Raw genomic sequence first — 27,481 nt, 5'->3', positions numbered from 1 at the left:
GGTTGACACGTCAGCAATGGGCACCGATGGTGTCCCTGGCTGTGTGCTACCCATCCTCATTGAGGCCCTCGGCCCACACATGCGGCCACTGTGTCATGTTAGCCTTACTATGGTCTATGTCCCCAATGGATGCCATATGGCATCTGTGGTCCCACTATGCCAGGGTAGTGCTCTTATGGACTGTCAACAGCCACACCCTATACGCTTGACAAGCGTTGTCTGCAAAGCTGTGGGGAGGTCCATACAGGTGGACATGGTTACAGATAGCGGTGTACAGCCAATACCGGAACATACCCACAACTACATAGTCAAGGGCGGATCCTGCCTCCCGAACCTGCTCGTCCAGTCTGGAGTGGTCACCAAGGCCATTGATGGGGATACGTGGGTTTGCACACAGTACCATGACCTGGTGGGAGCGTTCAGAGCACACTACACATGGGACCCATGGAAAGGCTCGCCAGCATACATGTGGGGACATATGTCACCCGATGCTTCTCAGACAGGTTGGAGGTCACACCACACAGGGTTGGTGCTCAAGGTGCCTTGTCACACTCATATCTGGACCCAGTGGAGGCCCACAGGGCTCACTCCTGGGCCCGTGCCATATGGCATCCGACCTTCCAATGTGCATGCAATCATAGGTGGATTGTAGCAGACAAGGTATGCAGATATCTACGCACCGGCCAACATACCCAACACCCCATGTTACACGGACATCCACCTAGGGCGTCATAGACATGGATGCCTGGTGCCAGAGCCATGGCCTGCTACTAAATGCCAGAGAAGGTGCAGCCCTACCCAGTGTGAAGGACATGTTCGTCCCAATGTCACATGTAGGTGGTATGCCATTAAAGATGGTGGACATGTTCAGGGAAATGGCTAGCACACCTGTCGGCAACCTCTGTCAACACACACAATGGCAATGTGGGTGTGAAGACATTCCATTGTGGCCTCCTGGTCTGGATGGAATCGCAACCACATCAGGGGTGTTCATTGTACCCCTGTACACATCACACACCAGAGCAATGACTGCGTACAATGGCACATGTGGCCTGTAGCTAACCTGACGCCTGCAGCACTCGGAAGGACCGCAAACGTTCCACAAGACGGGGATGACGGTGCTAGGACATGTGTCACAAGCTGCACGGCCAAGAGGACACCGGCTGTAGATCTTCACAGCACATCTGCTCCGTGGTGATCTGTGCCTGACATACATGGCCATGTCTGACCTGGGTGACATGGGCACATTCCACCTCCCAGGCTCCATGCAAACACGGGCACAGAAGCGACTGTCAAACACCTCAACACAAAGATGAGTGGGACGTGCTGGGGGAACAGGGTTAATGGCCAGACACCCCCTACAACACGGGGAGGAGTGCCAGGCCATGTGAAGGAAAGGCCCTGACTGCCTACGTCCAGGACTGCTAATGACGTGTGGATGTGTGACGATAGTTATGCGCCAGGCAACATCTGTGTGTCACTGCTAGACCAGGGACTGGGGACTGATGGATATGGCATCCCCATCCTGAGGGGTGTTAGACGCCACACACAGTCATGCTAGGTCCACACATGTCGTGGGGCACATATCCTGTTACGTTCATGTGCGCCTATGTACCTATGTAGGGGTCCATGCCGGATGCGGGTAACTGTGCTATGCTGATGTTGCCAGACATGCCTGTGGGTACCCCATGACTACACGTGGGGAACTAATTACAGTGCTCCCAGTAGGCACGTGCAAGTACACCATCAGTATCATACGGGTTAACTGCACCGACATGGTGCTACACATGTAACCACCACACATACTGTGTACACATATCAATGAATGCTGCACCTGTCCTGCATGGTATGTCTGCTGCATGATGTCCGTGCACAACCCACATCACATACACACCTGTCGCCAGCCATACACACACACCACAACATACACATCACGTACTATGCGGACACAGGTAACACATACACCTCTCACTATCATGTCCACCCTGTGCATCAGAATATGTTAGCTTAACCGTGCAGTGATGGTGTAGCTCACAGTTATGCGGCAGAGACTTCATCATATGCACAGGGTGATATGTGCCACAGGCATGGGCTGTACCAATGGATGACATCATGTGTGTGTGTATGGGCCTGTGCATTGAGTGGGCATGACTATGTAGATTGCATGTGGGTGTGGTGGAGCCCTACAGTTGTGTCTGCTGTGTGTGGGTGTGTGTGTACACAGTTCAGTCATCTGTGATGCCTACACGGGGTATGCTTGGCAGCCCCTGACTGTACAGTGCAGGTGTTACGGCTCACTGTGTCTGCCGGCGGCGACGTGACCCGCGCCTGCCTGGGGTCGCACAGGCATGACCGGGTGGAGGTACAGACTGTCCACTCTCCGATGTCACATGTCCGCTGGAAACGTGCCCACGATGGGGCCGTCCAGGGCCACGTCCACGTGGCCTGCTCTGTCCTGGTGTGGATGGTGTAGTAGCAGCTGCACTGCTGCTGCTACCAGCACTGTCTGGGTGGGCATGGGAGGTGGCACGCACACGCTGACCTGCAGCAGGTGGTGTTGCTGGCACACACCCACGTGCCCTATGCCTCACCCCTACCTGGTGTTCCTGCACAGACTGCGCACGCTCAAGGATGGCCATGCCTCGGTCGAGGATACCAGCCATGTCACCCAATCTCCTATCCAGAACATCGGCAAGATGCTGTTGTGCATTCGCCAATGCCTGGATGTTGTCATTCAAGGTACGGATTGCGGACCTCTGCAGCCTCTGCCCTTCCTGGTTCTGCCGTTCGGCACGTGCCTGCGCCGCCATTACAGTCTGGAACATGCGTCTGGTTATACCAGCTGCTGCACCCTGTACGGCAGGTGTATGTCTAGCGGTGCTCCCCCTACGAGCAGCACCTGCCACATGCCTGCGTGGCACTGCACCAGTCCTTACACTGGCAACATCGTGTGTACCCACACCTTCTGCAGCCACCACACATTCCTGCTCGGGGCCAAGAGACGCTGACTGACCGTCATCTATGGGCAACAGTGTCGGGGTATGTGTCGGCATCTGAACCGTGAGCGGGGTTGAAAGGGACGTATGTGTGATGTTCTCCAGTGGCACAGTGTGTGCCTGTGACGACCCTGCCTGTGCCTCATGCACATGGTCATCACCACTAGTATCTGTGGGGACACTAGCATCAGATTGACCGCAGGAGGGGAACTCACCTACAGCACCTGTCAATACAAAGACATACCATCGGTTACAATACAGACACACACACACACACACACACACACACACACACACACACACACACACACACACACACACACACACACACAGCATGCATGTGATAATGCAGGTGGCATGCAGCATTCACACAACACAGACCAGTGAATGCAGACCAGACATTCATAGTGGCAGTATGTACACTGCCCTGGTGGGGACAGTACAACAGGCAGGTGTCATTTAGTAGGCATGCAGTACACACATTCATGGTAGTTCGCATGCATCAGCGTGATACACCGTGTGGCCACGGCCGAGTTGAGAGTACACATGGCTGCCGACACTATGTAATGTACACCGCAAACATGTGCGGTATCATGTGGACATGTGACGATGGTGTCCCACCGCATGCACCACATCACAACGGCTGTCACGGTGCAGTGTTATGTGTACAGTCTACAGATACAATGTATGGGTAACAGTGATGTCTGTGCAGGTACGTTTGCTGTGAGCTGTGTACATAGCTGTACAGTGTGTAGTGCGGGCTCTGTGCCACTGCACAGTAGCAGGACACAGCTATGTGTCTGTGCGATGCGTGACCTGGACGCATTACATTGCCATGTCTGTAGGTCAGTTCAGCTGCTCAGCAGCACATATATGGTGGACATTGGAGGCACCTGTAGTAGCTGTGGAGAGGCATTCCATGTCACTGGTGTACTACATCGGATGTCCAGGGGGTCCACTACAGTGATGAACCCACTATGTGTGTACAGGGTGCAACGGTGACTACCCACTGTGGATGTGCTGTGTGGCACCATGCCTGTAGGTATCGACCATGGCCTTGTCTGTCTGAGTCATTGACAATTGTGTGTGGTAGACATTGTGCACATGGCCCTGTGGTGGCCCATGTGACATACAACCATACTAGTGTGAGGTGTCACATTCTCTACGGATATGCTGACAGTGTGGATGTTTGCTATGTTGTGCATAGGTCATGTCATGGTGTGACAATGCTGCAGCCAGACATCCACGTGCATGGGACATGGCATGTGCCATGTCACAACGCAGCACCGATGCAGGGCATGGGTCACATTGGTAACACCTGTGCTCTGGCCAGATCACAGCTCACTATGTGGTACTGTGTGCATACTGCACTGGCATACCAATGCATACTACACATGCAGCCATTGTGTAACACCTACACCATTGTATGCATATCTGAATGCACGTAACACACCAATAGGTTGTGTGGTGTCATACCACTCTACGCTAACGGGTGTATCTACTGTACATGGGTGGTGTGTGTGTCAGGTGGTGCGAGCTGTATACCGTGACTGGGGCACACACAGGTGAGCATGTCATGCCTAGACACATGGGGAATATCAATACAGCAGAACATGCCTTTGACTAGCAACAGACTTACCTGCAACAGACCCTTGTCCTTGCGACACGCCAGATGTACCTGTAAAGGCATTACACAAAGGTATACACATTAGCCATTACTATCTACACGGTCAGCACTGTGCATGTCACATCATGCATGTGTGTGGTAGCAAGTGCTATGCACATGTCTGCTAACACAACATAGCATACTATGGTTTGCATCTTGTGTGGCCATATACCTGGCATGTATTGCTATATCATGTGTTGTACTATGACACCCACACCCACGTCGCTTATCATACAAACATGCAACACTGACTTACCATGCGGCTCCAGGCTCATAGCTCGGGAGACACCCACCTCCACGATGGACGCAAGTGTTTCTGCGTGTTGTTCCGTGGGTGTCGCCAGACTGGCCAGGAGCTCCTCCGTGGCTGTGAGTGGGGGCTGGGTTGGTGGCCCACCACCTGTCCCACGTTGTTGCCTGGCGATTGCAGCGGCACGCTGTCTTGCATGCCGGATCAGGTCTGTGCAGTGCCTGCAGATTTGCTGATAGCTGCGGTTGTATCCGCCCACGCTGTTCACCCTCCTGCACATCTCCTCCCACATCTCCTGCCGTTCCTGTGCCTGCTGTGGCACATGGCTAAATAGCGCGGCGTGGTTACTATGGAGGTATGGAATGATCACCTCCTCCTCCTGTTGGCTGAAAGGTGGAAGCCGGGAACGTGGCATTATCTGGAAGACATAATGATGGTTGCAGGTCACATTCACACTGCTGTGCTGGCATACTGTTGGAAATACATTGCTATGACATGTACGACATCTGCACAGTGATCTGTGAAGGGCATCGTGGCAGTGACACAGCCGATGTTGTGGCTTCACACCATTGAGCACTGGGTGTCACATCATATCTGTGTGCCACCCCATCACACTGTACACGCACCATGTAGATGTTAGCCTGCCATGGACATGTGTACCTGGCTGCACCTATGTCCATATCAGTTGGCATAGGTCCCCATGTGTCGTCTGTGCTACTGTTCACCTGGACGCTGTGTATATGTCAGTACACATCACGTCTGTGTCCATTGTGAACGTGAGCAGCGGCACTGTACACATACACATGGACACCTGCACATGCATGTGTTGTGCCATGTACTTCCACACAGCACTGTACGGGTGCTGGACAACTTGCCACAGCTCAGCTGTGTTGCACATGTGATAGACATGGAGCAATGTGTAACCATGACACATTAGCAGGAAAGGCCATGCATAGCATGTACACACACACATTGTGCAGAGCATCACACAGCACCTGTAACATGACAGGGTGCATCAACGCCACATTACTGCTGTGTATGGTTGATAGTGAGAGTGCCTTTTGTCCATTGCACCATGTAGGACTGTGATAGCTCATGCAGCCTTGCTGGTCAGGTCTGCATGATATGACAGGGTATGCCACATACATGGCACTGGGTGTGATCCACCTGGGGGTTGACGGTATTGGCAGGGTGGCTGTCCATTGCATATGTCATAGCTGTGTGAATATGGACATTCAACATGTTTATCACCATGGTGTGGACACTGTCCTCAAGCGAGGTATGCTGTACGCTGCTTGCTGAGGGTGTGTCTGGTGCATCACACATCCATGCATACACTGTAGCCCTGGCAGGTGCTATGTGCTGGGATATTGATCGACACAGTGCTGTATGTGGACACACACCGCTATCCCATGCACATGGATGGCTGCCTGCACTGATGTGGGTACCACATATGTGTACATCCAGTGCCTGCTGCCACCCACATGTCTGCTGCTGCACTACACACCGCCATCCCTCCCTCTGTGAATGTGGTGTTGGGCACAGCATAGGTATCCATGTATGGGGACAGGGATGTTCACATAGCAGGCCCACTGATGGTATCGTCGATCTGACCATACACATATGATGCACCCCTCACACATACAACCCATTCATATTGTTGTTCACAACGGTGACACAGCTATATTGCTATGCCAGAGGCATTCACAGACATACATACACAGAGGCATGCACGTCCATCTGTGGCATTGCCTGGACTATTGCTGTGGTTCAGCACCTAACGTGTTTGACTGCAGCTGGCGCAGACCTACTGTGCACATGTCTACACGGTAGGCCTGTTCTACGGTAGGCATCTGTGATGTGCTGTGCACATCTCATATCTGCACATTTGGTTGGTGTCCATCGGTCCACGGGCCAGTGGTGGGACATACAGGGATGTTGCTGAACATATATGCATGCAACCCTGTACAGCTGTGACGCTAGCCTCTCAGATGCTCATGTGTCATGGACGTGAACACCGTACACACACATGTGGTTGTGGGCTGGCGTCCGTACCCATCTCCACCTGTGGGTTGCTATCATCCCACACACTCCTTGTACTGTATGTTCAGGCTATGCACCTATGTGGGGCTTGTGTGCATGCAATACGATACTATATGCCTTTGCACCCTTCACAGACAATGTCACACAGGTACACCGGCAGCCGTACACATCGCAGGTTGTTGTCAGCACGTCACATGTGATACACACTTAACACATCTCCTGTGGGACATGGTCATTTGTATGGGCATGTCCAGTAGTCACATACCACAGCTACCCCTACATGACGGCTATGCAGGACATGTGTGTGTACAGCTACTGTGACATGTACACGAGCAATGCCCCCCTACCTACATCACATGGTACTACCTGTGGAGTATGTGTGTCTGCATCCATGCTATGGCCATAGATGACAATTGTACATCAATATGTGCAACATACCTCATTGGGGGTTGTCATGTGCACATGTTCCATGTGTCAATGCATTGTTTGTGTCTGTTGGGCGGTCATTGTTGTGCATGGTTTACATGGCTGACATAGCGTACTGTGTCTGATTCCAGGTACGTCATTGGGCTACCAGCATTGTACATTTCTACAGCACATTCCAGCCATCATGTAGCCAGCTTAGATGACAGTGGGAGGTGTTCCGCCATGTGCACATATGTCACACAGTACAAGGGTGACTAACACACATTGTCAGGACTGGGTTCTGACTGCTGTGGATGTGTGTACTGGTGTTGACAACCATGACTGCACCAGATGGTGTCTTCTGGATGTGTAACATTCACAACACACACCTACATTCACATAGCAGCACATCGTCCACAACAATGGACATTCCTGCATGAACACTGTGCACGGTATGTCTGTATGACCACTGCATATATCACTGGTAGCCACCAGCATGGCTGCCTACAACAGCAGTGTGTATCCTGTGCAAACATGGGTTACACCAGTCACAACACACCTGTGTCAGATGGCCCTGTAGTGGGTGACAGTGCAGTTCCATTCATCATGTAACAGTATACATCGTGCACCAGTATGTTGCAGACATGTGAACGGCTGTGCTAGTCGACATATGCACACATGACACATCACCTGGTACACCGTGTCTGCCTTGCCACCTGCTATTGTGACCACCCTGTGATGACATTGTACGGCCCACATGGACTGGGACATGTGATGGCTCAATGGTGAATTAACCCTCCAGGTGTGTGTCTAGCCAGGTGTCCAGTAGCCAGTGGTCTGCACGCAGGGACAGTGTACACTGGCCTACTCTGTCACTGGGACTGTTGACTATGGTCATACTGTAGTTATGCAGGCATGTGGTGTTTGTCCAGTCTGATAGTCGTGTTCAACCACACTACCGTGGCACACATGACCTGTGGACATCTGCCTAAGGTGTGCAGCCCACATGTACATCCTCACATGCTATGCTGCCTGTGCAGCGGTGTCACATGTCTGTCTCCGGCAGGGCTGTCACAGGTAGGCACAGCATGCAGTGATGTGTGACAATGCTTACACCCTCCACTGTGCTGTACACAAGCACTGCACACACAGTACAGCACACATGTCATTTATCTGCAGTGCCTGGGACCTGCCTCCATGCCCTACACGGCACACCTGCCAGTCCAGATTGTACACAGATCATACCTCCCAGGCACATACCTGGACTGCAACACACACGGGTGGGTGGTTCCCACACCACACCGTGATTTACTCACATACTGCATATTCCCATGACACATTGCATCATAGGTAATCCATGTTCAGATACCCATGTTCGTGACCGCTACGCACATTGTGACACGCAACAGTGAATACACTGTACACCACAGGTTACATGCCGGTCGTGTTGGCATACTGTACATTGTACCTAGGACAGTTGCTACTGCTATGTATTGACAGCAACATGCCCTTCCCTAGTATGGACTCCCATGTACCCACACATGCTTGGCCATGCAGTACGCATAGCTGGGTGACACATTACACGACACATACCATATCTACACTGCCCTCAGCATGCACCAAACCTCCATGTGTCTGTGTGCTAGGCCTACACACCTCCCCCCTCTGTTTGCTGAACATCCATGCTTCTCATCCCTGCTAGCCACACCCTAAACACACAACCATAGCAGCATGCATGGTACATACACACTACAGCTGGTATTACTGACATCCACTGACAGAGGTAGTTGATGGCATGGCACCCCATATGATGGACAGTCTACGTGCCTATGCCAACACTGATCACAGTGCACTTCTGCTACATTTACACACTGGTAGGGACCATGCTATTCCACACTGAGACATGGTGGTACTGGCCTTTTCACAGACGCCACAGTGGTATTCCTGTTCCATGCACACGTGCTGTATGGGCACATGTGCAGGCTGTTGCACGGTAGTTATGTTCACCTGTGTGTTGTGTGTCACTTGACAGTCATGGTGTGTCCTCATGGTGCATGACATACTCCACAGCTAGCTACCTACACATGACTGCCAGACATTGCAGTGTGGGCCCTCACGCAGTGTGGTGGTATGTCTCTGCTGTTTGACTACATCCACATTCAATGCGGCATACCACAGTCATGCAGGCATTGCCAACACAGATGTTGCTGGCATCGTGCCTGCCAGTGGGGTACCTACCAACAATACACACTCTCACTCAGTACAGGGTTCCAATCCTTGGCTGGACATTGTATTAACCCTGTGGACACATACATAGTACTGCCATGCACATGTTATGTCCGGGAACACACTCCCAATGTCACCTCAAACCGCCATAGTTGTTGTATCCCGCCAACCTGGCTGTTACATGTCTCTGCAGCAGCACACTGCAGTGACTGCTAGCCCATTCATGTACGTTGTGTACCCTGACCACCACACTACCACATCTATCACACTACACATGGATGGTACTGCATTGCACGTATGGGGCTGCATCTCTACACCCATGACTGGGCCATTCAGTATGGCACTGGGCCACATCTTGACATACATGCTTCACACACTCATTGACTACCTGCATGCCTTTACTGGCACCCTTGTTGGGCTTCTGTGCGCAACAGCACACCACATCCCATGCTGGCCACCTGTCATACTATTGCATGGGTGGTTGGGGTGGTACAGAGGGTATCACATCAGACATGCTCCGCTCTTTGCCCTTCAGCACCATTCCACTTTATGCTATTGCCAATGTACACATCCTGCATCACATCGTACCCTATGTCTCGGGATGTTACGCCATGTGCCTTCTGTACAGTTCACACAGTGGTGCAGGCATATCATGCTAACTACAACAAGTCAGGGACGTGTGACATTGCACAGTCCTCAGACATGTGGCCCCTCATGCTCAGTATTTGCATATGTACACTACCTGCTGTCACACAGTACTGTACATGCCTACATATACCACTTCTACATACCTGGCAGCATTCTAGCTCATCCTACTCATGTTGCTGACACCCATACAGGTGTCAGTGTGGCAGATATATCATGTAGATATCATTGCATCAGTTACATCACACATAGTGCATACACATCACCTTTGCATACTGACAGTCATGCGGTGTGTATCACATGGATACTGTCCCTATACAGGCATATCACGTTGTACACGGTTGATGTACACACATGCCCCACATGGTGCTGTGGTTGCCATATTCCACCATGGCGTGGGTACACATGTGCAGGACCACACATTTCTGGACCGTATGTCTAGCTGATACCTTGGGTGCCCTTGTACCTGTGCCATACACACATGTACACGCAGGCCATGTTACAATAACACATGTGTGGTGTACCTTACACAATGGATACAACGTTACATGTCTCAGTATAGTCATGCTGTGATCTCTACCCGGCTCAGACAGTTTACATATGCAAATGACAGTCATGTAACACATCTGTACTCACCTGCATGCCACTAACACAGGGTGTAATCTACTCTGCCATGGGCCATGTTCTCCACAGTACTGATGCATGTAGTACTCCTACATGGCGTTTGCAGTGGGCAGGGTGGGAGGAGCAGTCCTGCATGTGTGCACACATGCCACATTTCTCGCCCCGGGCGTCTGTGTGACATCCACAGACTGGACACACACCGTGCTGTGGGACATAGGTCCTGTGCACATCCCACAGGGGCACACTGTGTCACTAGTCATGTGATAGCTCCCTTGCTGGTAGGGTGACACAGACCCATGGTACCACCACAGCGGACGTACTGTATAGACATGACAGTTGACATCCACTTCTGCCGTTCAGTGGACACTACCATGGGGGGGGGTGTCACTACTGTGTACATTGCACATGTGTTTACACACGGCCCTGCTGGACATCATTGTGGCACACATTGCACCTGCTACGGAACATTTGGACATGGTTACTTGCTGTTCCCTCCATTTTGGGTACCTATTCTGCTACTCCATTGTCCCATATGTGCAGGCCATACATATCTTGTGTATGTACATAACATTAGGCCATCCCTCCATCATGCATGCTGTGCCTGTGATACTGTCTATGATTTCTGAACATATCCATCATGACAGCTTTGCATTACACATAATTGACACAGTCACCCCTACTGCGTGGGATACGTGCACGTCGTGCGCACATTCCGTATGACATCGACGGTATATGCCCATGCACATGTGTGCTGTGACACTATACATACATGTCCTATCCCCTGCTGTGGCACTTCATTGTTGGATATCCACTGCCAGCATCAGCGTGGGTGGTGGCATTGTTCTGTGTTTGCAACCCCTATGGCAGACCTGGGGTAGGGTTACCACCTGTGCCACTTTGCAAGGGACAGTCCCTCTTTGGGCAGTTGTGTCCTGACAAAACATATTACAAATGGCAAATGTCCTGAGATTGTAGGACATAATTATGTCCCATTTTATGTAAGAGTTGCATAACATAGTTATTTATGTATGTACATTCCTAAATGTTACAAGACACACAATAAGCAACTTAACTGCTACAAGACTACGCTTTTATTTAGGCAAATGAGTACAGTTCTACCCTTTGTACTGACCATGGGTATGTGTCCACCTGTAACATCTGATGTGTGTCCCAAAGATGTCCCACTTTGGCCATTTGAAAAGGTGGCATGCCTAACCTGGGGTTATCCCGGGTGTGTACATGTTGTCCCACTGCTCTGCACACGTTGTCCACAGTCGTTGGTATGCTGCGCGGCTTAGCATTACATAACAAACCTTCACCTCTCTCTGCCTGATGGACAGCTATCTTTACCTACACACACCGTTCACATACTGTACAGATTCGTCATACCTATCGTGCGTTACACACCAGTACATGTCGTTGGTTCGACATACCTTTCCGCCTTTGGTTCTGTTCTTCTGTATTTACTTGTTAGTCCTTTAGTATTCCTTCTTTGTTCGGTATGAACATACGGTTTGAATATCCAGGAGTCTTCCTTATATTCGCCGTCACCTGAGGCATGTGGGTTAATCAGGCCAATAGCTGATCCTCGGTGTGTACTTATGCGCATATCACCGTTGTTCCCCCTCCTTTCGTTCGTTCTGTCGGCACTAGGACATGGTTCTTTCCTCGTGTGGCCGTTGGTTATTTGCAATACCTTCGTGAGGATGGTATGTATTGTATCATGTTTGTGTGACTGCATCCGCTATGTGTTGTGTCGGGTACATTTCGCTGTGGTGTTAGCCGTGGATTGTGTGTGTTGGGTATGGTATTCTGTTCGACATGTGGGTGTCCGTGTCCTGGCGGCGGCTGTCGATGGCGTTGTGCATTCAGATGTGTAACATAGCTGTTATATTCCTGTACACAACGGATGCAAGGATGCATCAGCCGCTGCTAGTGTTTCCCACGAGCTTGTTGTGGGTATGCCGCTGTCATTGACTGCCTGTATGTTTTTGCTACGGTTTTAGCTGTTATCCCTTTGATATGTGCGATGGAGTATATCTGCGGATGTGGGTAAGGGGTAAGGGGTGTGAGTCTTGCATTTATACATACGGGATATGCTTGTGTGTGTGCTCCATCCCTGCTTGGGGGGCTGCAGGTTACCTGTCTGTTGTTTCGGGAATGTTTGTTTTGTTGATGTCGTGTGCTGTCGGTATCGCCTGCATGTGTGCTTCCTGCACGTATTCCTCCTTCACATGGGTTATATATCTGCGGATGTTCGTCCGTGCCTACTATCCATTGGCATTTTGTCGCTGATAGATACGGTGAATGTGGTCCTATACTTGGGACGGCCTGTATGCTACCGGTAGCCTCCTATTCGTGTGCCGCTTGCTTACTTCACGGTCGTGGAACACACAGCGGTATTTACGGGACCGTAAGTGTTCCCGATCGGTGCCGGGATAGCACATTCGTATTTTCGCCGTACATGCCTGATGCTGTTTAACGTTGCCGACGGACCGTGTTGAGTGTACCTTATGGCCGCCATACATACGGTCATGGTTTGTACATGCGTCCTTTGCATCTCCTGTTGGCTATGGCCCTGTGGTACATTCTGGGACATTTCCGCTTTGCATCATTTTACGTCGCCACGTGCATAGCCACTGAGGAGATGTCAGTACTACTTTGTGGGTACTGCTGTACATACGCCTATGGTTCCTGTACTGTATGCCTACGCATGTTATTACACTCCGCCTGTGACATGTCATCTACATACACATTTTACAGTGGCACACACATTACACACACACAGCAGAACACACGACAACCTCACCTCACACATACACATATTGCCGCCATGGCTCTCAACCTTCTATTTCCAGAGTGAGGAACACCCACATTATGCCCATTTGTTTCACATTACTAATGTGTAACACATAGTAATGGCATAGTGACAACTTCAGCTAAGTAGGTCATAGGTTGATTATAATATGCTGATTTACATACAGTGAAGAACCTTTAATGAATTACTATGATTACATTCTATTTACCAGGATGTCATTTATATACATTCCTAACAATGGATGTTTGACAGACATTTTCAATGTGGAACTTTGAGGAACTGCGAGGAACATGAACTGTTTTACACCCCAAATGAGGTACGTTCCTCATAATGTCGTACACTTCACTGGTATGCTTGCCGCTTTCGCACCGACGGTTGAACACAATACGTACGTTGGCCGCATCGCCGGTGGCGGCATGTATCTCCGCACTCATATCCTATGGATATGACACGCACATATCCCGTTACTGTACCGTGGACTGGTGACCATCCCGACACGCGGATATGTATTGATGCAGGTTGACATTTCCATGGCTGGCGTTACCTGCTCTGCCCACCCTCCCGGATGATCGGGTTGTCGGTCACTATGTTTACTATGTGGTGATTTCGCGTCTTACTTATCTGTGAACTTGCATCCCTGGGTTCCATATTACCCTGTTGTACTTTATATCTGTGTATGCGTACATATATTTCTACATGTGTACTGATATCTATTTCCGTATCTGTGTATGCACATGAGTACATATGTGGTCGACTTGCGGCGATAGTGGCAGCATACGGCTAAGCCGTGTGCTGTAGAACCGGCGTGCGGTGAGGTGTTGGCGTTCCATGCTCTGCTGGCTATTGGGTGTGCAGTGTTTGGGCGGTGCCTTTGTTGGAGTCACACATACGTCCCCACATACGGTACACATTACGGGCGGACATGTTTGTGTGGCGTCCATTTTACTGTGTGTGCAGGTCAGGAGGTGTCAGTCCATGGGGCCTACACTGTCAAAGTATGTGCTATGCGTTCCCTCTTTGCCAGGGCGTAGGCATATTGGGTACGCCTCTGTCTACCTACTGGGGCTGGCTCAGTGTGTCCATGGCGCTGAACGCCCTGTGCCTGTGCTTGCCCTGGCAGTTGTGGCGGGCTTGGTGGCCCTCCGGCATTATGTCCCTGCAGCAGCTGTTTCCGCAGAATCATATTGTGTAGCATACAACATACTATGAATATGTGGGCACTTGTGCCTGGAGAGTACTGCAAGGCTCCACCGGATGTATCCAAGCACCGGAACCGTGATTTCAACATCCCGAACACACGCTCTATGATTATTCTTGTTTGTGCGTGTGCCTCATTATGGCGTTCTTGCATGTGTGTGTGTGCATTTCTGATGGGTGTCATCAACCACGGCTCCAGTGCGTAGCCAGCATCCCCCACAAGGTGACCTTGTGTGATGTCCCCCCTGGTGAATACCTGATACAGCTGTGAGGCATGCCAGATATGGGAGTCGTGGTAGCTTCCAGGGCTGCCAGCACACACATCCATGATAATGCCCCGCGCATTGCACACGACCTGGCAATTGATGGAGGGGTATCCCTTGCGGTTTATGTAGCGTCTACCCTGCTCCCGGTGGTGACTTAATTTCTATGTGCGTACAGTCTATCGCACCCAGGACCTCCGGTATTGTGCCACACGGTGGAAGCGGCGCATATTGCTAGCCAACTCCTCCTGAGATGTGGGGAAATTTATGTGCTCATGGGCATGTGGTAACATGGCATCCAGGAACTGGTGTAGTACCCTGGATGCTGATGCCTGTGAGATGCCCATTATGTCCCCGGTTGGCCTTTGAAAGGTACCTGTAGCCAGTATTCGCAAGCTCACACATACCTTTGTGTCCACTGGGATGGGCTCCCCTCTGTTGTCTCTTGTTCTCAGGCGGCCGGCACAGCTCCACTATTTGCTGTAACGTGTCCCTGTCCACCCTGTAGCGCTCTACTATCTCCAGGTCTCGCAGCCCCTGGTAGGTCACCCTTGGTCTGAACACTCTCCTTCTCCTGTGAGGCCTACGGTAGTTGTCGGCACCACCCTCCGCAACTCTGCCTGTCTCTGCCACATACCTATGCATCACGCCACGGCGGCACCCAGCATATACATATTAAAAGTTCCCGTCTGTTTACACCCTACGGTGCGGCATTTGGGAAATCGCTGTGTGTTGTGTGCATTCACACTTAATACTGTTGTGCTGTATACCCGGTGATGTCATTGGGTGTGTCTGTGCAGCCGTATCCATGGCTTATTTCCATGGTTTTACGGTTGCAACTGCAACGGTACTGCCTGTAGTGTTACATTACAGTTGCCTGCATTGCCTTGGCTTTGCATCTTACATTACTGCATCCTGCAGGCACATGGCATATGATGCATTTTATCTGCAGCCGCAGTTATGCTACCTCTGTACTTGGCTGTGCTATTTCGGTTATTTGCTCTTTGCATTTCTGCTACATCCCCTACTATCTTTGCATTCATATGCCTCCCCTTTCCCGTTATGCAGGGGTCTGCATGCAGAGTTATCAGCTGCCGCCGTTTGCCCTTCCTGGCTTGATTGGTGTTGATTGCTCATTACGGCTCCATTTACACTGCTTCCGCATTTCCTCGTATTCTCCGCATTACCTTCCTATATCCGTGGTTGTTGACGGGGAGGCCGTCACATGACTGGTTTGGGGAACGTAGTCATCCTCGTGCACATGCATCTGTACGCGCATTATGTACTCTCAGCGCATCTATTTCTTAACACGCCAGTCCTGATGCTGTGATGTGCATTGTACAGCCCAGATTTGCTGACCTCCAATATCCTTCCTCCAAATGTGGCACACCCCTCTGTGGTTGACATGTATCTCGTGTAGGCCACTCCTCGGTGTAGTACCGCTACGCAGTTTGCTCCATCCTTACACCGGCCGTTTTGCGATTCACTATTATCTGCCTCATTTGCATGGAATTGACTACTAATACATGGTTACGGCGCCGAACACCGCCACCACTCCTTGACAACCATTGCACTGGGGTTGAAGCTTTACATACATACTATGGTGTGTGGTGGCTGTGCAGCTGATGTGTGTTATACTGCTCTTTTAGGACATTGTCATATTATTTCATTGCTTTGCAACTTCTGTGCACATATCCCGGGTCTGCTGTTCTTTCTAATGACGTGCCATTTATGTCATTTTTTACATTTTGTGCATATTTTCTTTGGACATTCTCGGTGCCTTTCCACATTGGCATATTGCACCTATATGATACCTGACTTTGACAGCCTTCCGTTACTCCTCGGTCATGTTTGGGTAAATGTAAACCGTTTTTTTTTGGTTTACATTGCCGTGCCCTTACGCTACGCCTCCGCCACTTCGTGGATCGCTATTTGCCCTCATTTGCATGGTGCAATACCGCACACAGTGTGTTTTGCATACCTACGCCGGGGGCGGAGATGGTCCGGCGCACGCCGGTAGTGCATGTGGAATTCATTCATACCTGAATCGCTCAGCAGCCATATTTGGCGTTATAACGCCGACGCTATGCTGGCGCCTGGCGCAAGGTTCATGAATCCGGGGGATACACTTTTCGTCGCTTAGATTGCAGCAAACTTCCTCAGAAGACAAAAAACTGTGATTCACAATGCATTTAAATAGTAAATGTGAAAAGTAATTAACTCCTTAATTTGGTTAAGTAATAACAAATTTAAAACCAATTCTCGTCACTGCTAATCAAATAGGAATTAAAGGTAAAACAATTCCTAAGTTCTATAATATAAAATAATTTAAAACATCATTCAAAATATGTTAAAAGACAGTATTATACATATACTCTGTCTTTTACGGCAAACAAGCAAGGGGAACTGATCGTATTAGGCATTAAAAAATTATACAAAAAGCAATAAACAAGAAAGAACGGACGAAAGAGCATGTTGCTCCCTTATTTACATTTTAAAGGTACTAGCAGGGCTGGCAAAACTTATTAACATCACTTATATTCAAAGCCAGTCGTACTAAAATGCCAAATAAATACATACAACGCTAGTGTTAAAATCACTTGCGTTTAAGTACTATGTTGTCAAATGGTGTAAACAATCATTTCAGTAAATAAATAAATAAATTATAAAAATTAATTAAAATAGTTGGAAAAGGTTTTCAAGTAATTTAAAATGTTAAAATATTATATATGGTTATCATTAAAACAAACCAACAAATATAATAAATATATATAAATATATATAAATATAATAAATATCTACACTAGTGTGTTTATTGGTTACAATAATCTTTTATATGCAGTTAATGTGTTACTGTAATAATATAATACTATAATAATATATCATAGTACTAATCTGCTATAAAAATGAATAAATTGTTATTACTACTTCTAATGTATATATGTATGTAATATATATAAAATATATATAAATATATATAAAAAATGTATATATAAAAAATAAAAATAACAAAAATAGATATAATATTCCAATCAATTATTGTCTATTATATTTAAGGTATTTATAATTTATAATTTATAATTTATAAATTATGTTATTTATATATAAAAATAACCAACTATTCAATAAAATATATATGTATTATTAAAATTACCTTTCCAAATTTTTTAATCTTAGAATACATTTGATAGATGACATCTCGTTGATAACAGGAAATTGGTTGGCATTTGTTGTAAGTTGCCAAATTAATTCTTTCTGTTCTAATTTTAATGGTTCATAGGGGCACCTAGGGTCTAATGCAACTTGGTCAATAATCTTGAATTTAAAAGAATGTCCTTCATTAAGGTGGCAGTGCCTAGCTAAGGCATTGTCTAATTTAATTCTATTAATACTGTAAATGTGTTCATATATTCTCTCATGTAATTTTCTATCGGTTTTCCCTATGTAGAAGGCTGCACACTTTTCACACTTTGCCATGTAAACCACTTGGCGACTACTGCAATAAAATTTTTCTCTTATTCTGTAGATTTGATTTTTTATTTTAAAAGTGTGGCCTTCTTCAATAAATTTACAATAATTGCACATATTACATTTATACATACCACCATTAGGTCTAGGATTGGGCCTCTTAGACTGTAAAATTTCTTTAAAATTCTGGCTCCTCCTATATGCTAGTTTTGGTTTATCAAGTAATAAGTCCCTGAAACTACTATCTGATACCAAAAGGTGCCAATTCTTATTTAAAATGTTCTTAATGTCAAATGCATTCAAGTTAAAACAAGGTACAAGTACAATTTGACAAAAGAAGAAACGGATTTATTAAATCTTTTGAAGCAGGCGCCCATTCGTGTCATGAAGCCTGATAAGGGAGGGGGGCTAGTAATAATGTTTAATAGTGATTATGAGAACAGAATGACAGCAATACTTGAAAGTAACACTTACCTGAAATCATCCTTGAACAAAATGAATATAGTGGCCAATAGAATTAAATCACTGTTCGAAGAATTATTTATTGAAAGGAGGATAGATAATGACTTATACAATTTTTTACAACAAGCACAGATCAGAACACCTGTATTATTTGGTATCCCTAAGGTACATAAAAACCTGGAAGACCCACCCATGAGACCATTGGTCGATGGGAGAGGGAGTATGACATATACCTGTGCGAAAGTGATTGATAAAATCCTTCAGAAGTACATAAAGTTAGAAAAACAGATCTCAAAAGATTCATGGTCGTTTCTTAGATCTATCAATGATTTGCAATTTTCAAATACAGGACTGTTTGTTACAGTTGATGTCAAAGACCTTTATTCTTGTATCCCCCATGACAAAGCAATTGAATGGGTCAGTGATATGTTGGGGCTATTGGGTGCACCCACTGATGAAATTCAACTTATAGGAGAATTAATTGATACAGTTCTTTCTTATAATTTCATCTTGTTCAATAAAGAGATTTATCACCAAAAGATTGGTGTCACTATGGGGTCCCCATGTGGTGCCAGTATCGCAAATTTGGTAATGGCACGTTGGGAAAGGCCCACCGTACTAGAGAACGAAATGTTTAAAGATAAAATTATCTTTTACACGAGATTTCTTGACGATATTTTTATGATATTTGATGACCCATTAGAGGGCATAGATGAACTTATATCTACCTTTAATAATAGTACTGACTTCCTGGAATTCACATCCAAACATAGTAAAGACAATATCAATTATCTGGATGTTAATTTAAGGAAAGATTATGTGAATAGAAGGTTTATAGCTACTATTTACAGAAAGGAGACTTATTCTAATACATTTCTCCATTTCTCTAGTAGCCACCCACTTTTTCAGAAGAAAGCAGTTGTCAAAGGACAACTCGTTAGGGCGGCAAGGATGACCACAAATGACACTGATTTTATAGATGAATGCCAACTCCTTGAAAAGTTTTTTCTGCAGAGAGGATATCCTAGCGAATTTATTGACAACATAGTTACTGAAGTTAAGAATAAACGATGGGAAGGGATATATTCCCCAATATTAGGTACATTGCCATCAGAAAGTAATGAGCCAGCTCAAATGGTAAGGAAAGAAGTAAGACCGATATTTACCTGTAGTTTTATTACTTGTTTTAACTTGAATGCATTTGACATTAAGAACATTTTAAATAAGAATTGGCACCTTTTGGTATCGGATAGTAGTTTCAGGGACTTATTACCTGATAAACCAAAACTAGTATATAGGAGGAGCCAGAATTTTAAAGAAATTTTACAGTCTAAGAGGCCCAATCCTAGACCTAATGGTGGTATGTATAAATGTAATATGTACAATTATTGTAAATTTATTGAAGAAGGCCACACTTTTAAAATAAAAAATCAAATCTACAGAATAAGAGAAACATTTTATTGCAGTAGTCGCCAAGTGGTTTACATGGCAAAGTGTGAAAAGTGTGCAGCCTTCTACATAGGGAAAACCGATAGAAAATTACATGAGAGAATATATGAACACATTTACAGTATTAGTAGAATTAAATTAGACAATGCCTTAGCTAGGCACTGCCACCCTAATGAAGGACATTCTTTTAAATTCAAGATTATTGACCAAGTTGCATTAGACCCTAGGTGCCCCTATGAACCATTAAAATTAGAACGGAAAGAATTAATTTGGCAACTTACAACAAATGCCAACCAATTTCCTGGTATCAACGAGATGTCATCTATCAAATGTATTCTAAGATTAAAAAATTTGGAAAGGTAATTTTAATAATACATATATATTTTATTGAATAGTTGGTTATTTTTATATATAAATAACATAATTTATAAATTATAAATTATAAATACCTTAAATATAATAGACAATAATTGATTGGAATATTATATCTATTTTTGTTATTTTTATTTTTTATATATACATTTTTTATATATATTTATATATATTTTATATATATTATATACATATATACATTAGAAGTAGTAATAACAATTTATTCATTTTTATAGCGGATTAGTACTATGATATATTATTATAGTATTATATTATTATAGTAACACATTAACTGCATATAAAAGATTATTGTAACCAATAAACACACTAGTGTAGATATTTATTATATTTATATATATTTATATATATTTATTACATTTGTTGGTTTGTTTTAATGACAACCATATATAATATCTTAACATTTTAAATTACTTGAAAACCTTTTCCAACTATTTTAATTAATTTTTATAATTTATTTATTTATTTACTGAAATGATTGTTTACACCATTTGACAACATAGTACTTAAACACAAGTGATTTTAACACTAGCGTTGTATGTATTTATTTGGCATTTTAGTACGACTGGCTTTGAATATAAGTGATGTTAATAACTTTTGCCAGCCCTGTTAGTACCTTTAAAATGTAAATAAGGGAGCAACATGCTCTTTCATTCGTTCTTTCTTGTTTATTGCTTTTTGTATAATTTTTTAATGCCTAATACGATCAGTTCCCCTTGCTTGTTTGCCGTAAAAGACAGAGTATATGTATAATACTGTCTTTTAACATATTTTGAATGATGTTTTAAATTATTTTATATTATAGAACTTAGGAATTGTTTTACCTTTAATTCCTATTTGATTAGCAGTGACGAGAATTGGTTTTAAACTTGTTACTAATTAACCAAATTAAGGAGTTAATTACTTTTCACATTTACTATTTAAATGCATTGTAAATCACAGTTTTTTGTTTTCTGAGGAAGTTTGCTGCAATCTAAGCGACGAAAAGTGTATGTGTATTTTCCACACTTCAGGACTATTGTTAATAAAGTGGTTTGTGCATCGGAGCACTTTTCTTCTTTTTTGTGAGACATGACCAACTCCTGCAAACTGAAGCCTAGCCTTGAATTCCGTACTCAACTGTTCATTAAAATGAGGTACAGTTGAGAGAGATAACTTAGACCTTAAAATGATGGGTCATGATGAGTTTAACTGAAGATTTGCTGCTGTAACCTGTTATTTATTTATTTAATTTTTCTGCACATTTTCACTTGTCTGTCAACCCATATGACTGTCTAATGGTCAGTTTCTCACCATTCAAATTATTGGTACTGTTTTTTTGAAAATTACACTACTCATGATCAAAAATGGGAACACTTTCTTATCTTAAAGAATAAAAGGCTACAGATACTGGAACCCCATTCATTTAGTTAAGAGAGGTGTTTGTTTGGCTTTATTTTAAACATTCAATAACAAGTGAACACACACAATAAAGTTGTATTAAAATCAAATGTGAGACAGTATAGGTAAATCTCACAGCAAAAAAAAAACTGCTATGTAACTCTTATCAGTTTTGAGGTGTGTATCTCTGACATTATGCCTAGGTTCCAAACATACCTCTCAACTGTTCAGGTTTTCACAAAATGTCCAGATTTTTGGTCTATTCCTTATAATATATGCAATTTTCTGTCAAATCATTGAGGACTGAAATCATTAAATAATGACAGCCATTTTATTTTCAGACTTAATATCCTTCAGAAAACATATGATAATATGAAATCTTTTATTCTAGCAACGTTTATATGGTTATAAAAGCAATATTTAAAATTTGCAGCTATTTTTGGAACTTTTTCCAGATTTCTTGTGCTATAGAGGTTCAGAGGTACAGGTCCAAATCATGGCTAAATAAATAAAGGAGCCAGTTTGCTCAACCGATTAGCCAATACATACCAACTTGTACACAGACAAAAAACAAATATATACATATATTATTATTAATATTTGAATGGTGCTGGTAAGATTGGCTCGAAGGTAGAAAGGTAAAGTGAAAATAATTGCCTAGTGACTATCAGTTGGTAGATAAGATTAATTCGCAGGTGGGACCTTGTTATTCAGAATTCGAGGTATCTGTATTACTGTTTCATGTTGTTAGTTATAACTGTACGGGGATGTAAATAGTGATTCTTTAACTGCTCATATTTGACAGTACTGCTTCTGAGCCTGACTGGAGAGATGAAAGTCACGGGCAGCCATTAGCTGTTTACTTTTGGTTATAAAAGATCAGCTTATACTTTGTTTTTGGATAACAGAATTAGCTCTTTGACTGCTTGAATACAGACTAATGAAACACATCTCACTACAAACAAGTTCACTGACATTTTTGGGTACTCTCTGTGTATAGTACTCAAGTCACCCCTGCTCCAATACATTTTGGGGTGCTCTATGTACAGTACCGAACAAGTCACCCTGGTTCCAATAATGAAACAGTAGTCCTGGTGATAGCATGTAGCTCTTGCTGGTTCTGCTACTTACATCTTAGTTCCTGCCATTAACCATCACCATACATATAAATAAACTGAGCAACTTCATTAGCTTGCACTGCTGAAGTCTCACTAACTCACTGCAAATCTCTTGCATGAAGGTATATGACTGACTGTGAGTTTTTAAAAACTGTATTTTTCAGGGGGCAAGTTCACTTGCACCCCCAACAAGATGTGAAGGCTCTGCCCCTACACCGCATACTATAAATATTTTGCCCTTAAGGTTGCATAAACTTGGAGAAAGTATATTTTCAGACACAGACACTGAGTGGCTTGCACTTAAATGCAAGAGGAGTGTTCAGCTGTGAGAAAGCAAGTAAAAGATAACCTGTCTATATAATATCTGCATGTATAAGGTAAAATGCTTATTTTAATTTTGACAGCATTTTTTTTCTTCAAATTGTAATGTTCAAATCTCTATCTGCCTATAAGCTTGTCCCTGCACTTGACATGTTCCTGACTACAGGTTTAATCACTTTGTCCTTAATATCCATATTTTCCCAATGCCTGCTGTTTAAGTTGGTAACTTACATAAATAAATTGGATTTGTACTTGGTAGTGTGGCACTTATTGGTGGATCCGGAGATTTACGTTTGCTGTGCACAGCTTTTTTGCATTATTAAGTTGGTAACTTACAAAAACCTGACAAGGTCCTATCTCTGACCCTGTCAGCAAACAGGACAAATATGCAAATTTTGCTTTCTTTGCTCTGAAGTTTTTGGCTAAGTAAAAGGTAATCAGAGGATGACCTTATTTCAAGTTGGAAGAACATTTCTTGGCTTTGGAAAAGCAGGCAGAAGGGGAGAATAAATTAGAGATTCTAGAGCAGAGTTTAAGTTGAGATAATACTGTTATTTTGACTATAAGATTTGAAAAAAGTGTTGGAGAATAATCAAGTTTACATCCTATGAATTTGTATTAAAAAACGAGGGGAATGACATTGTGGTTATCACTGATGTTAATAAAAGACAGGGAGTTTGTGAGGGGTTGTAAGTAGCATACAGGTTTTTTTTTTTGTATGTCTTTAATTAGAAAGTGATTACAATCAGGCCAGTTGCATATCACAGAGAAAGGCTGTTATTTTTTTCTGAAGATCAGAAAGGCATTTACTGGCTTGCAGGATGTCTTCTGAATACAGTATGATGCCACGAGATGGGAGGCCATGTGTAAGACCATTAATAAATAATGCAATTGAAAGGAACCTATAATTGAACCTCTGGCGCTCTTGGGTTTAGAGTGCTAAGTGATAAGCATTTGTTAGTGTGAACTTGGAATTGTTCTATTCTCTGGGTAACTTTAGAAATACTCTATAGTGTTGTGGCCAAAATTATTTATTTTTCAGTTTCATAAGAGTATTTTATATCCCCTGGTTATAACTACAAATATCCCAGAAGTGACCAGACATTTATTAATGTTACAAAATGGAGTCATTTTGCGGGGAGTAAGACTGCGTTGGTACTGAAGACATTTCTAAAACTATATTGTTTGTCTGAAGCAAAGCTATTAATATGTTTCATTATTTGCTTGCACAGGATTTTTCAAATATTTCTGCAGTTGAGCATACAATGGAGATGGGTCTAAAGTCCTTGATATTTTTGGGAGAGGGTATTTTAGGCAGGGGAATTACAATGGAGTGTTTTAAGACTTGGAGGCACTATTCATGTTGTAAGGGAGCAACTATATATGTAGACTAATGGTTTAGCAATTAAATCTGCTGTTCCTTTTAGGAAGGTGTGGTGTAAATGGATGACTTTGGAGGAGGATTTTGTAAGAATTTTCAGAAGTGTAATAGATTCTTGACTTTCTAAAATGGAATGTTGCTGCATATTCAGCTAATGAGTTTAGTGTAGCCTGAGAGAAGTTTGGAGGATAATGTTAGGATAGGGGTGAGAGTTTAACAAAAGTAGTGATTTGTTGCATTCTGGCAGTAATGAAAGTTTTATATTCTTCTGTTATTGGGAAGTATTTCGGTTTTCTGGTTTCTCCTGCTAATTCCTTTATTGTCTTCCAAAACTGGTTTGGATTGCTGCTAGCAGAAGTTGGCTTATTTCTTAACAGTATGAATTTGGCCAAATTAGTTGCTATTCTACTCTGCCTTCTCACTATTTGATAGGTTTGGTGGAGGCCAGAATTATTTGGGTTTTGTTTCCAGGCTGTTTCTGTTTCAGGAAGGGTCTAGTATTACTAGTTCTAGTAAGTCAGTTAGTGGCATTTTTTACCCTTAAGCCTCTTCTGTGAACAGGGAAACACTGAGTCTTGTATGAAGGTGAGGGCATTGGTAAAGTAAATATTTGCATTTCTTGGGGTGTTCATAAGATATAAAGGGGACCAATCAATGGTTTGCAAAACCTGCTCTAAATTAGAAAAGTTTGTGGCTTGGAAATAGCTGACAATTTCTTGGAGGGATTTTTGTCTTTTTTTAAAAGACCAATAGGAGAGAACAGGGCAGTGTTCACTTTAGGAGTTAGGGAGAAATAGAAGAGCAGAAGTATCCAATATTTGTAATACTGAAAACAATCTCTCTCTCTCTCTCTCTCTCTCTCTCTATATATATATATATATATATATATATATATAGGTATGTATTTGACTATGAGCAAGTCATTTTACTAGACAATGCTCCCAGGCTGAGTCTGAAAATGGTCCCTTTAGATCACTGCTCTACCCCATATATATATATATATATATATATATATATATATATATATATATATATATAGGGTCTATAATGCATCAACGAACATTTAAATGTTCGAATCTCTAAAGGTCGCCCTTTAGAGATCGAACATTTAAATGTTCGAAAATGCAATAAAAACAAAATAAACAAAACAAAAATAAAGGGGAAAAAAAAGGTTTTAGCAGGGGCGGCAAGACCCCCTACAGCCCCCACTACTAAAATATACCAACTACGAGATCACACATCAGAGCACTTCACTGCAGAAACGGAAAAAAATTTCCCCTTCACTACACTGTAGCGCAATCTTGGAGTTTGTATATTTAAGTAGGGGGTGTGTGGGGGGTGCAGGAGGGCTTGCACCCCTGCTTACACCCTTTGTTTTTTGTTTTTAATACTTAGTTTTTTTTTTTTTTTTTTTTAAAGATTTTACAGATTCCAACATTTACGTTTTCGTTGATCTAGTATAGACCCAGATTTATATATATATATATATATATATATATATATATATATATATATGTATATATATATATATATATATATATATCTATATACACACACACACATGGAGACTGGTCCCACTGACCCCACAGACAAAAATATTCTCTGGGAAAGGCCAACACAGACAAATAACTGGTGTCAGAGCCATGAACTAAAACTAAATGCCATGCAATGCATAAGAATATCCTTTGGGAAGTCATCCACTCTTGGTAACTATCATATTGACAACAACACACCTAACAGCTGACCCAGCAGTCAGGGACTTGGGAACACATATTGACAGTAATCTAGCCTTTGATCATCAAATGTTTACAGTAGTGAGAAAATCATTCTATCTTGTGCAACTTACAAACAAAGGTATGGCATCTAGGCCCAAGGAAGTCATTGTTCTACTCTATTTGCATTAATCAGACCTGTCATTGAGTAAATACCCCCTTTGGTATATACCTAACCAGGCACATCCAACAACTGGAACATCCGCAGTGGTTCTTCACTAAAAGAATATGCAGCATAAGTAACATGTCCTATGTAGACCGCTTCAAGGTCCTACCCTTGTATTCTGTCTCTTACAGGCTCTTAAGTGAAGATCTATGCCTGGCATACAAGGCATTGTCAGAGCAAACCCTGATGGACCTTCTGCACATCCATAACACAAACAGCACCAGAGTTATCAAATGCAAAGACTTAAACCTTGCCTATGATATAAATAGGACCTGATAGAGAGACAGATATGCATCCCACAAACTAACCCTTCTCTGGAATAGGCTCTCCATCCATGTGAAGCAGAGTTCCTCCCTAACCCAATTCATATGTAACTTGGAGAATTGGTACAGAACAGGAAATTCACCCCTGATTTAGCACCTATGTCTCTAATGGACACAG

Source organism: Protopterus annectens, chromosome 14.part0, assembly GCF_019279795.1.
Source record: "Protopterus annectens isolate FY-2018-M chromosome 14.part0, PAN1.0, whole genome shotgun sequence".
NCBI classification, from domain to species: domain Eukaryota; kingdom Metazoa; phylum Chordata; order Ceratodontiformes; family Protopteridae; genus Protopterus; species Protopterus annectens.
This window is presented reverse-complemented; position numbering follows the sequence as displayed.